At 39.8% G+C, this 14,165-nt stretch overlaps 1 pseudogene; it reads left to right on the top strand.

Annotated features, from left to right (window-relative positions):
- Nucleotides 1-11,877: 11,877 nt before the first annotated feature.
- LOC134761179 (C-terminal-binding protein 2-like) lies at nt 11,878-13,178 on the top strand (annotated as a pseudogene).
- The last annotated feature ends 987 nt before the right edge of the window (nt 13,179-14,165 follow it).

The following is a 14,165-nucleotide window of genomic DNA, read 5'->3' as shown; positions in this document are numbered from 1 at the left end:
GCTGAAACTGGATCCCTTCCTCACACCTTATACAAAAATCAATTCAAGATGGATTAAAGACTTAAATGTTAGACCTAAAACCATAAAAACCCTAGAAGAAAACCTAGGCATTACCATTCAGGACATAGGTATGGGCAAGGACTTCATGTCTAAAACACCAAAAGCAATGGCAACAAAAGCCAAAATTGACAAATGGAATCTAATTAAACTCAAGAGCTTCTGCACAGCAAAGGAAACTACCATCAGAGTGAACAGGCAACCTACAAAATGGGAGAAAATTTTTGCAACCTACTCATCTGACAAAGGGCTAATATCCAGAATCTACAATGAACTCCAACAAATTTACAAGAAAAAACAAACAACCCCATCAAAAAGTGGATGAAGGACATGAACAGACATTTCTCAAAAGAAGACATTTATGCAGCCAAAAAACACATGAAAAAATGCTCACCATCACTGGCCATCAGAGAAATGCAAATCAAAACCACAATGAGATACCATCTCACACCAGTTAGAATGGCAATCATTAAAAATTCAGGAAACAACAGGTACTGGAGAGGATGTGGAGAAATAGGAACACTTTTACACTGTTGGTGGGACTGTAAACTAGTTCAACCCTTGTGGAAGTCAGTGTGGCGATTCCTCAGGGATCTAGAACTAGAAATTCCATTTGACCCAGCCATCCCATTACTGGTTATCTACCCAAAGGACTATAAATCATGCTGCTATAAAGACACACTCACACGTATGTTTATTGCAGCATTATTCACAATAGCAAAGACTTGGAACCAACCCAAATGTCCAACAATGATAGACTGGATTAAGAAAATGTGGCACATATACACCATGGAATACTATGCAGCCATAAAAAATGATGAGTTCGTGTCCTTTGTAGGGACATGGATGAAATTGGAAATCATCATTCTCAGTAAACTATCGCAAGAACAAAAAACCAAACACCGCATGTTCTCACTCATAGGTGGGAATTGAACAATGGGAACACATGGACAGAGGAAGGGGAACATCACACTTCGGGGACTGTTGTGGGGTGGGGGGAGGGTGGAGGGATAACATTGGGAGATATACCTAATGCTAGATGACGAGTTGGTGGGTGCAGCGCACCAGCATGGCACATGTATACAGATGTAACTTACCTGTACGTTGTGCACATGTACCATAGAGCCTAAAGTATAATAATAATAATAATAATTAATAAAAAGAAATGATCTGCAATAAATTGCTCCAGGAAAAGCATGTTTTGAAAAGGCCATGACATAAAATGTCATATTGATTTGAATGCCCAAAAGGCCAATTAATCTTGTGAAAATTAATGAACAAAATAAAAGTCAAGAAATAATGGCAAAAAAAAAAAAAAATCATGATTAAAACAAACGTGTTCCGTTTCCTGTAAAGCCCAGTAGCAGACCAACAGCTGCTTCTCAAAGAGAGTATAAGCTTTGTCAGCCTCTGACAGCTTCTGGGTTTAAAACTCCAAAGGTACCCTCTTCCCATCTTTTTTCTACCTAAGGCTCCAATTAGCATGTTGATCTAGGACAGTTACTTGCAGTTCTATTGACCCATCCTGTAAGGGCCATAGATCCAGGGCCAGTTTCTCCTTTTGTTTGGCTTGTTGAAAAGCCATGCTCTCTTTCTCTCTCCAGTGAAATTCATAGCAGTTTCTAGTGACTGCCTGCAGAGGTCGCAAAATGTTACCCATGGGGGGAATAAGATGTCTCCATTATCCAAACAAGCCAATAAACTGTTAGATCCCTTTTTCAGTGGTAGTGCTACAAATTCTAGTATTTTAAACTTAACCTTTGGTAAAATGGACTGTTTCCCTGCATTCCATAGGATGCCAAGGAAGGTTACAGTTTGTGCACCTCCTTGAACTTTACTAGAGTTAACTTCCCGTCCTTGAGATAGGATTAGAGTTTTTACCCTCTCCAAGCCCTGAAAACTGACTAGTTCTTCAGTTTTACCCTGACTGGGCCACTCAGTCAGCTGCTTTTTTCAGCAATAGGCTGATAGCTCTGAGCCTGATCAGTCAAGACATAGGCCTGGCATGGGTCCAGGGCCAGTCTGGAAGTCAGATTAGAATTTTTCTTTTCTGGCATAAATTTCTCTTGTAGCAACCAGTCCCTATATTGACACATTAACTTATAAGCAGGAAGCAAGCACCATCCATACCACGAAATTCCCTCAGCATCCCATTTACCAGCTGGGATTTCCTGCAGCACCTCTCACACAGCCAATGATTCAAAACGCACTAATTTAGATTCCTAATTTTCACAAAGGCCAGCTCCCTTGGACCAGTCAATGGCCAAGGGAAAAAACTGGGGGAGTTTCCATCCGAATATATGGGAAGTCCCCGAGCTCCCATTCCGGTTCCTGCAGCCAAAAAATGGCTTGTTTTTGCTTTCTAATCTTGTTCGTGTTGCCAAAAATGTTCTGTGCGGGGCACACACAACGGGAGAAGAAAAAAACACACACACAATAACTTTACGGTTTAACAAAATTTATTCCACTTAAATGACAATGCAGATATAATAAGCAAATATATAATAAGCAACTTGCTACGGGACGGGGAGAAGGGAAAAGAGATATATATATATTTACACCCACCAGACTATGGATGATTCACCACCAGACTGGGAAGCAACAGTCTGGGCTCCAGATTGGCCACTGGTCCATGCACAGATGAGGAGGGATCTCATGAAGCTTTGGCGCAGTCTGGAACCCTAGCTGTTTTTATAATGAGTTATTTGGCATGAAGTCCAGTCAGGAGGGCGCTTCATGACTGGGCTCAAGGAACACAAAAAGGTCAACTTGTTTTTTGTGATTGTCTATTGTTTTTCAATAACTAACATGTAGGAATAAATTGAAATAGAGAGTTATCTGAAACAGCGCTGGATGGAGGCCTCAGGGGGCTCACACAACCTGTTCTGGGACTTGGTGACCATTGTTTGACACCATGTTAAATTGAGTTCAAATTTAATATTTAACTGTTACTCCACAAAGTGTCCGAAGTAATTCCTTCAAATGCAGGATATTATGTAACTACTCACAAACTAAATTTCTCAACCAAAAGTCATAAATTGAGTACAGAGATTAAAAAAAAGTACTTCTAACTACATCTGTCTACAGGGGACTCAAATTGTTTATTTATTTATTTATTTATCTATTTGTTTTAGAGACATGGTATTGCTTTGTTTCCCAGGCTGGTCTCAAACTCCTGGACTCAACTGATCCTCCCACCTCAATCTCCTAAAATACTAAGATGACAGATATGAGCCATCATAATATATAGTAACAAAAACAGACTAAAAGTGATGAGATGAATCAAAACAATTTTATGCAAATCATAAACAAATGAAGACAGGCTATGTCACAATTATATTATGCAAAATATTTTTTAAATAACGGTCTTAGTTTATTAAATGTACTATAGATTAAAACTGTCAAAGAAAACAAAGGAGAAAATAAAAGTGTTTATTCACTGGAAATCTATGAAAATTATACACATTTATATAATTGTGTGTATATATCTAATTATGTATACACACACACATATATGCACCTCACATGAGGATTTTAAAATAAATCAATAATATCTTGACAGAACACAAGCAAAAAACAGCAATATACTGAGAACAATATTTTAATACAACAATTCTGTAATTAATAATAAAGCCAGATAGAATATTCAAAAGAAAACACTGGACATGAAAGTACTCTAAAGCAGTTAGATGTGAGAGATGCATAGAGACCACTCTACACAAAAACAAAACTCACAGTCTTCTCAAAAGCTCATAAAACATTTTCCTAAAAATAAATATTAGGCAAAAAAAATTTTAACAGAACTTTTAAAAAATTGAATGTTACAGAAAACCCTTCAAAAAATCAGTGAATCCAGGAGCTGGTTTTTTGAAAAGATTAACAAATAGACCTCTAGTAAGACTAATAACAAAGAAAAGAGAGAAGAATCAAATAGGCACAATAAAAAATGACAAAGGGGATATCACCACTGAACCCGCAGAAATGCAAACTAACATCAGAGAATATTATAAACACCTCTACGCAAATAAACTGGAAAATTCAGAAGAAATGGATAAATTCCTGGACACATACACCTCCCCACCAAGACTAAATTCCTGGACACATACACCTCCCCACCAAGACTAAATGAGGAAGAAGTTGAATCTCTGAATAGACCAATAACAGTCTCCGAAATTGAGACAATAATCAATAGCTTACCAACCAAAAAAAGTCCAGAAGCAGAAGAATTCACAGCACACTTCTACCATAGGTACAAAGAGGAGCTGGTACCATCCCTTCTGAAACTAATCCAATCAATAGAAAAGAGGGAGTCTTCCCTAATTCATTTTATGAGGCCAGCATCATCCTGATACCAAAGCCTGGCAGAGGCACAACAACAACAAAAAAGAGAATTTTAGGCCAATATCCCTGATGAATATCGATGCAAACATCCTCAATAAAATGCTGGCATACCAAATCCAGCAGCATATCAAAAAGCGTATCCACCGGCTTCATCCCTGGGACTCAAGACTGGTTCAACATACGCAAATCAATAAACATAATTCATCACAGAAACAGAACCAACCATATAAACCACACGACGATCTCAATAGATGCAGAAAAGGCCTTTGACAAAATTCAACAGGCTTTCATGATAAAAACTCTAAATAAATAGGTATTGATGGAACGTATCTCAAAATAATAAGAGCTGTTTATGACAAACCCACAGCCAATATCATGCAGAAAGGGGAAACACTGGAAGCATTCCCTTTGAAAACCAGCACAAGACAAGGATGTCCTCTCTCACCACTCCCACTCAACATAGTGTTGGAAGTTCTGGCCAGGGCCATCAAGCAAGAGAAAGAAATAAAGGATATTCCATTAGGGAAAAGAGGAAGCCAAATTGTGTCTGTTTGCAGATGACATGATTGTATATTTAGAAAACCCCATCGTCTCAGCCCAAAATTTCCTTAAGCTGATAAGCAAATTCAGCAAAGTTTCAGGATACAAAATAATGTGAAAATTCACAAGCATTCCTATACAACAAAAACAGACAAACAGAGAACAAAATCATGAGTGAACTCCCACTCAAGATTGCTACAAAGAGAATCAAATATTTAGGAATCCAACTTACAAGGGATGTGAAGGATCTCTTCAAGGAGAACTACAAACCACTGCTCAATGAAATAAAAGCAGACACAAACAAATGGAAGAATATTCTATGCTCATGGAAAAGAAGAATCAATATCGTGAAAATGGCCATACAGCCCAAGAAAACTTACAGATTCAATGCTATCCCCATCAAGCCACCACTGACTTTCTTCACAGAATTGGAAAAAACTACTTTGAAGTTCATATGGAACCAAAAAACAGCCTGCATAGGCCAGAAAATCCTAAGCAAAAAGAGAAAAGCTGGACGCATCACACTACCTGATTTCAATCTATACTACAAGGCTACAGTAACAAAAACAACATGGTACTGGTATCAAAACAGATATATAGACCAAAGGAACAGGACAGAGGCCTCAGAACTAACACCACACATCTACATCCATCTTATCTTTGACAAACATGACAAAAACAGGCAATGGGGAAAGGATTCCTTATTTAATAAATGTTGCTGGAAAAAATGGCTAGCCATGTGCAGAAAACTGAAACTGGATTAATTCCTTACACCATATACAAAAATTGACTCAAGATTGATTAAAGACTTAAATGTAAGACCTAAAACCATGAAAAGCCTAAAAGAAAACCTAGGCAATACCATTCAGGACATAGGCATGGGCAAAGACTTCATGACTAAAACATCAAAAACAATGGCAACAAAAGCCAAAATTGACAAATGAAACTTAATTAAACTCCAGAATTTCTGCACAGCAGCGAAACTATCGTCAGAGTGAACAGGCAACCTACAGAATGGGAGAAAATGTTTGCAATCTACCCATCTGACAAAGAACTCATATCTGGAATCTACAAAGAACTTAAACAAATTTACAAGAAAAAAAAAGAGCAATCCCATCAAAAAGTGGGCAAAGGATATGAACAGACACTTCTCAAAAGAAGACATTTATGTAACCAACAGACATATGAAAAATTGCTCATCATCACTGGTCATCAGAGAAATGCAAATGAAAACCACAATGAGATACTATCTTACGTCAGTTAGAATGGGAATCATTAAAATGTCAGGAAAGAACAGATGCTGGAGAGGATGTGGAAAAATAGAAACGCTTTTACACTGTGGGTGGGGGTGAAAATTAGTTCAACCACTGTGGAAGACATTGTGGCAATTCCTCAAGTATCTACAACAAGAAATACCATTTGACCCAGCAATCTCATTACTGGGTATATATTCAAAGGATTATAAATCATGCTACTATAAAGACACATGCACACGTATGTTTATTGTGGCACTGTTCACAATGGCAAAGTCTTGGAACCAACCCAAATATCCATCAACGATAGACTGTATTAAGAATTTGTGGAGTATATACACCATGGAATACTAGGCAGCCTTTAAAAAAGGATGAGTTCACGTTTTTACAGGGACATGGATGAAGCTGGAAACCATCATTCTTAGCAAATTGTCAGAAAGATAGAAAACCAAACACTACATGTTCTCACTCATAGGTAGGAGTTGAACATTGAGAACAGATGGACACAGGGCAGGGAACATGAAACACTATTGCCTGTTTGTTGGTTGGGGGCTATGGAAGGGATAGCATTAGGAGAAACACTTAATGTAAATGATGAATTGATGGGTGCAGCAAACCAACATGGCACATGTATACCTATGTAACAAACCTGTACTTTCTGTACATGTACCCTAGCACTTAAAGTATAATAAAAAATTGAAGGTTACAGACTATAATTTCTGACCAAAATGGATTAAAGCTAAAAATCAATAACAGAAGAAAATTCATAAAATTCACAAATACATGAAAATTAAACAATTTACTCTTCAACATGCTTTTGTTCAAGAGTTAGAAAACTTAATATTTTGAACTTGTCTATTATCCACAAAGTGACCTCCAGATTTAATACAATCCCTATGAAATTCTTAATATTATTTTTGACAGAAACAGAGAATGTGACTCCCCAAAGTATACGGAATTTCAGGGGACCACATAAAAATTTTTGGAAGCATTACAATTACTGATTTCAAAACATGTTAAAAATCTACAGTAATCAAAATCGTTTGTTACTGTCAGAAAGTCAGAGAACTAGGCTAATAAAAAGATCTTTGCCAATTCTGCGGACAGTGCCTGCATCGTCCTGCAGACTGACAATGATCATTTTGCTGCTGATAAGCTTAAACTGTGAGGCAGAGCTGGCCATGTGCCAGTCTGTGGAGAGCAACATCACTGATAACACCAGTGTCACTCAGTCTCTGCTGGAATCAGAGATTGAGGCCCTCAAGGAAGAGCTGCTCTTCATGAAGAACCGTGAGGAGGAAATTAAAGATCTACAAGACCTGATTTCCAGCTCTTGCTTGACCATGGAGGTAGATGTCCCCAAGTCTCAGGACCTTAGCAAGATCATGGCAGGCATCCAGGCCCAATATGAGGAGATGGCTGAGAGAAACTGAGAGGAGCTGGACAAGTACTGGTGCCAGCAGACTGAAGAGAGCACCACAGTAGTCACCATGCAGTCCGCTGAGATCGGAGCTGCTGAGAGCATGTTCAGGGAGCTGAGAGGTACAGTCGAGTCCTTGGATATTGACCTGGACTCGATGAGAAATCTGAAGGCCAGCTTGGAGAGCAGCCTGAGGGAGATAGATGCAAATGGAGCAGCTCAACAGGATCCTGCTGCACCTGGAGTCAGAGCTGGCACAAACCCGGGGAGAGAGGAACCAGTCCCAGGAGCACGAAGCCCTGTGGAACATCAAGGTCAAACTGGAGACTGAGATTGCCACCTACTGCCGCCTGCTATAAGACGGGGAGGACTTCATCCTTGGTGATGCTCTGGACAGCAACGAATACCTGAAAACCATCCAAAAGAATGCCCCCGCAGGATAGTGGACGGCAAAGTGTTGTCTGAGACCAACAACGCTGACGTTTTGAGATGGTGAGCCAGCAGAAGCAAGGTCCTTTGGGGAGAAGGAGGCCAATAAAAAGTTCAGAGGTCAAAAAAAAAAATTACCTGCAAATCACAGAAGTGTTTCCTTCACACAAAAGTAATATAGATTCATTAATTCATAGAAGTGGAAATTAGGACAATTTCCACAACTACTCACCCAGAGACGATTAAAAAATTAGTTGACCACCAACTCATAAAACAAATACACAAATCATAAATAAAGTATGAGTAATGTTTATACAGACAAATGAACAGAGAATTATCTTGGCAATAGGCATATGGTTAATCAATATTTGACTTATTTTCTACATTCCTTGAAAGTGTATACAGTTGAATATAGTCATACAGAATTATAATATATAGGCAGAATCTAAAAACACAATTAAATGATGTAAGGCAGCCTATGTTAACAAGGAAATACAGGAACATAAAATATTAGAAAACAAAATTAAATAAACATTAACCTGTGAAATACTGAATAACAAAGCACACAACTGAAGAAGACTCTTTGTAGATAGCTACAATGTTCAACCAAAACTGGGCACCTATAAAGAGCAGATTTTGAATTATTAGCATGTGGTTAGAGTAACAAAATTGCACAAAAAATGCATTATAATCTCCCATAAAGAGCATTTAGAAGAAAGTTTTAATAAAGATTTTAATGATATTAGAAACATTTTTTATTATGTTCTTTATATATTACTCATCATTTTATACAAATGGAAAGGCTATAATTTATTTTTTTATTTAATTTTTTGAGACATAGTCTCTCTCTGTCACCCAGGCTGGAGTGTAGTGGCGAGCTCTTGGCTCACTACAACCTCCACTTCCCGGGTTCACGCCATTCTCCTGCCTCAGCCTCCCGAGTAGCTGGGACTACAGGCACCCACCACCACGCCCAGCTAATATTTTTGTATTTTTAGAAGAGAAGGGGTTTCACCATGTTGGCCAGGATGGTCTTGATCTCCTGACTTTGTGATCCGCCCTTCTCGGCCTCCAAACGTGCTGGGATTACAGGTGTGAGCCACCGCGCCCGGCAGGCTACATTTTTTGTATTTTTAGTAGAGAAGGGATTTCACCATGTTGGCCAGGCTGGTCTTGAACACCTGACCTCGTGATCCACCCACCTCAGCCTCTTAAAGTGCTGGGATTACAGGTGTGAGCCACTGCACTGGCTTATAATTTATTTTTTTAAAAACAAAGAAAAGACTTACATTTTTAAATATAGGAACAACATGAATATTGTAAAATGTGCTGTGGAACACCACAATATACTAAGCAAATAGAAATAAATTATACTATCATTCAGATAAATGTTGAGGAAAGTAAATGGAAACACTAATGATAAGTTTTTCTATGCAGTGAATTTAGACACAAACTAAAACTTTTCTTAATGTGATGTGCATACTATCTAATTCACTTTCTATATAACACATAAATTCAAGTGTGCTATTCTGAAAACCCTGAAGCTAAAATTATACGCTAATTTGACATACATAAAAATAAGACAGGGAAAACGTACAGATCACAGTCCCAGTAAGCTTTATATAAGATTAATTAATAAAATAACTCATTAAGAAATAAAGTAACAATTAAGAATTTATTCTATTCTTGGCAAGTTTTTAAGTTTTTTTTTATGGCATTAAGGTCTTTAAAAATTCTTTGAAATGAGTGGTTACAATAAAGTATTCCACAAGTGAGGCGCTTGGCATAGAGAGTTCACATTTCTAAGTTAGTTTCTACTAAGGAAAAGAAAATTTTTGACCTACATTACCAGAGATGAAAAAAAGAACAAAGTGAAATAGAAGATTCAACTTTATCATATGTGCTGAAGTGCTTTGGGCTCTGATAAATTTTTTTTCCGATATTTTTACACGATCACATTTGAAATCACAGGACTGAAAATTATGAAGCAGAAGCATTTGTCCTTGGTGTTTCTGAAATACGTGAACCAAAACCCAATGTCTGCACTTTTACTCTCACAACTTCTGACGTGAGGCACAGATTTTACAAAACAGCTTTAAATAAAAGTCTCGCAAAATGTGCAGATTTCCTCAGATCCCAAAAAACAATGGAAAAGCATTCAGACCACAAGGCCTTCATGGGAATAACAGAAAGAAGAGGAGAACTTTGGCTCTCACTGTGAATGCCGTGGAATGTTAGTGGAGGAGCAGGAGAAGCCTTAGAAGATTTAGGAGCATAATCAGCATAAGGTAGGAAATTCCCATCTGTGGCAGCAAAAGAATTAAATCTAGGATTTTCCAGAACCAATTTCTTTGAAGCAGAACTTCCAACACCACATTTTTAAAGTTTTCTCCTTGGACTTTGCACCTCTCATCTTTGTTATTTGTTCATTCTTTCCTATTGGGGTGATGCCTATTATTCTCTCTCTTTTTACATTCCAAAGATATTTCCTTTACTGTGGAACAGGGGCGTCCAAGGGAGACCACAGCCATGAGTTCTTAGTTTCTGTTTCTGGTTGAGCCAGCAAGGCCCTTTCCTCATCCCCCTTTTCTGCTTATCACTAGAGACAGAACCTGAAAACCATGGTTGCAGGCTGCTAAAAGCCTAAAATAAAACACAGCCATAAAAATAACAGTACAAGTCAGGTTGGAAAAGCTGCTGTACAAGGCAACCAGGTCTGGCTTACATTCACCACATCCCTTCTTCTTTCCCAGAAATTGGGCTCAAGAGAAAACGTCCAACTTTTAGTATCTCCCTCAGTATACAATGAGAATAGTGGAACATATGTTCAAAGGTTTGGCTTTTGGGGCTACCGCTGGTGACTAGATTCTGTCTCCCCCAACAGGGAGTGCTAAAGGAAATGGCAGAGTAATAAGAATGACAACTTATGACTGCTGAGAAAAGAAGCTGAATGCTTATCACAGCCTCAGAGAAACAAACACTGCAATCAACTGCGGAAGCAAAGACTGCCGTGTCTGGAAAATAAGGGGAAAAATATCTTTACCTTAAAAATACACACACAAGGCCAGAGAAGACACACCGAAGACCCTGTTAATGAAGCACCAGAATATTCAGCCTCACTGACTGCTGTATTATCTTGTAGTAAGAAACTTTTTACATACTACGTTACACAGTTGTTTTATAAATTTCTGAATCTCATCAAAAGATTGCAGGGCATACAGAGAAGGCAGAAAACAGAGAAAACATGTCCCAATTAAATAAATAAAATAAACCTACAAATATTGACCTTTAAAAATCTTTGTTGATCTTGAAAGGTCAAAATCTGTAGGTTTATTCTTTTGTTGTTGTTGTTTTTGTTTTTGCATTATATAGTTTAAAAATCAAAATAATTATCAAAGCCGCTTAATGAGACCGGCACTCCTCCGGTACGCGGGGCACCGGGAAAGGAGGAGCCTGGAGACCATGCCGGACACACTGGTGGCCCCAGGCTCAGAGCAGGAGCAAGGACCAGGCTGCACCGGGCCGAAACTGCCTCCATTTCCAGCGTTCGCGGACTCCAGGAGCTCCAGACCTGGGGTCGTGGTGAGATTCTTCGATTGATTGTGTGATGGTGGCTGAGTTGCAAGGAAAGAGGTTTCATCACCTTAAATTGCTTTGAACCAATGAACCTGTATTCCCTTACAAAGATGGACAGCCCATCGTGTGAACTATAGATTTTCTGAACAAATTTATATTGGATTCATAGTGGTGTCATGCATGCAGACGCCTCCGAGTTCCCCTAAGTTCTTAGAGGACTGCTTTGACTTTTGATCTGAGAATTGCAAAGTTCCGTAAAGAATGACATTTGTGGATAAGCGCAAACTTAAGAGAGAGCGATTGGACAGAATTTGTGTAGGAATTCGCCTCCACATCATGAAAGGCCCCCTGCACCCCCGCCCTGTGGTGGCGCTGCTGGACGGCGGCGACTGCACTGTGGACATGCCCATCCTGAAGGACCTGGCCACCGTGGCCTTCTGTGACGTGCAGTCCACGCAGGAGATCCACGAGAAGGTTCTAAACAGACTCGTGGGCGCCATGATATACCACACCATAACCCCCACCAGGGTGGACCTGGCAAATTTCCAGGCCCTGAGAGTGATCGTGAGGGTGGGCAGTGGCTACGACAACGTGAACATCAAGGCTGCTGGCGAGCTCAGAATTTATGTGTGCAACATCCCGTCCGCAGCCGTGGAAGAGACAGCCTACTCCACTATCTGCCACACCCTCAACATGCACCAGAGGAACACATGGCTGGAACAGGCACTGTGGGAAGGCAAGCGGGTTCAGAGCGTGGAGCAGACCTGCGAGGTGGCCTCGGGAGTGGCCCGCGTTCGTGGGAAGACGCTGGGCCTCATCGGCTAGGGTCGCACGCAGCAGGCTTTTGCAGTTCCAGCCACCGCCTTAGGATTCAGCGTCATATTTTATTACCCCTAATTGCAGGATGGAATCGAGCTGTTCCTGGGCGTGCAGAGGGTCTACACACAGCAGGATTTGCTGTGTCAGAGCGACTGCGTCTCCTTGCACTGCAGTCTCAGCGAACATAAACACCACCTCATCAATGACTTTACCAGAAAGCAGATGAGGCAGGGAGCATTCCTTGTGAACACAGCCCGAGGTGGCCTGGTGGATGAGAAAGCCTTAGCACAGGCCGTCAAGGAGGGCAAGATACGAGAGGCAGCCCTCGACGTGAATGAGTCATAGCCCTTTAGCTTGGCTCAGGGTCCATTGAAGATGTCCCGAACTTCATCTGCACTCCTCACACTGCCTGCTACAGCGAGCAGGCGTCACTGGAGATGAAGGAGGCAGCTGCCACCGAGATCCGCTGAGCCATCACAGGTCCCATCCCAGGAAGCTTAAGAAACTGTGAACAAGGAATTCTTTGTCACATCTGTGCTTTGGTCAGTAACAGACCAGCAAGCAATTCATCCAGTCATCGTCGGCGTGGCTCCAGGAGGACTTCCTGCATCCATGGAAGGGATCATCCCTGGATGCATCCCGGTGACTCACAAGCTCCCGATAGTGGCACATACTTCCCAAGAGCCCTCTCCCAACCAGCCCACAATCACGGGGACAATCGAGAGCACCCCAAAGAGAAATAGTAGAGAATGCCGGAGGGTAATCATTCTGATACACTTGGGAACAAGGACAGTGAAAAATAGATGAACTAACAGAAAAAGAATGTGACTCTCTTTTTAGCTGATTCTGGACATATACATCATTGATGTTGCAGTGTTAAAACTACAAGAGTTAGAAAACTGAAGATGTCGTCTGCTTACGGATGCTCTGAAAGAATAGGGTGTGATTTATTAACCATCAACTTCGGTTATTGTGTGTTAAGTTATTCATCTGTGAGTCAAATCACAAAGAATAAATATAACTTTTTCCTTTATCAGTCCCTTGGGCACAGCAGGACAGGAACACCCTGCTCAGAATGTTGCATCAAGACTTCCAACATCAAAATAAAAACCATGAGGAGGAAATCCACATCTTGTGACTTGAGTCCCTTCAGTCTACAAGGACTGGTTACCGCTTTTTGCTAATAGGAAGATCATATTACTAGAAAATGTGGAGTAAACTGTTTGCCTCTGTTAGACATCTGCACGCATAGGATTGAAGACAGTACCGGCTCCTGTACAGAGAAACGTCTCTCATATCTGAACTGCATACTGAGCGGGCAAGTTGGTTGTAAGTTCAGTAAAAGCCTCCGATAATGCAAAAAATAAAAATAAAAAATAAAGCAGTATTAAATTTCACAAGCTGTTTGTAATAAAATATATTTTCTCAGTTTCAGATGCTCTGCTATTTTATTGAGTGGAAAGTCTTGCACTAAAAGGGTTCAAAAAAAATAATATTGCATTTCCTTATGTCACAGGAAACAGTTTTAATGGTAACTTGTCAGATTGTCTATGAAAAAACCCACTTTTTAAGACACTGATAAAATCTTCTTTTCTTCAAGTATTTTATACAAGAACACTTCAGATGTAATGGATGTGACTGATTTTAACAAATCCTATTAGATTTACATCTATTAGTTACATGTTCTATTCATAGTCTTTTGTGAATCATTGCCTTTTTGTTTAAAAAGA

The sequence above is a fragment of the Pongo abelii genome, chromosome 23 (genome assembly GCF_028885655.2).
Source record: "Pongo abelii isolate AG06213 chromosome 23, NHGRI_mPonAbe1-v2.0_pri, whole genome shotgun sequence".
NCBI lineage: Eukaryota > Metazoa > Chordata > Mammalia > Primates > Hominidae > Pongo > Pongo abelii.
The sequence above is the reverse complement of the archived record's forward strand: the minus strand, read 5'-3'. Positions and strand labels throughout refer to the sequence as shown.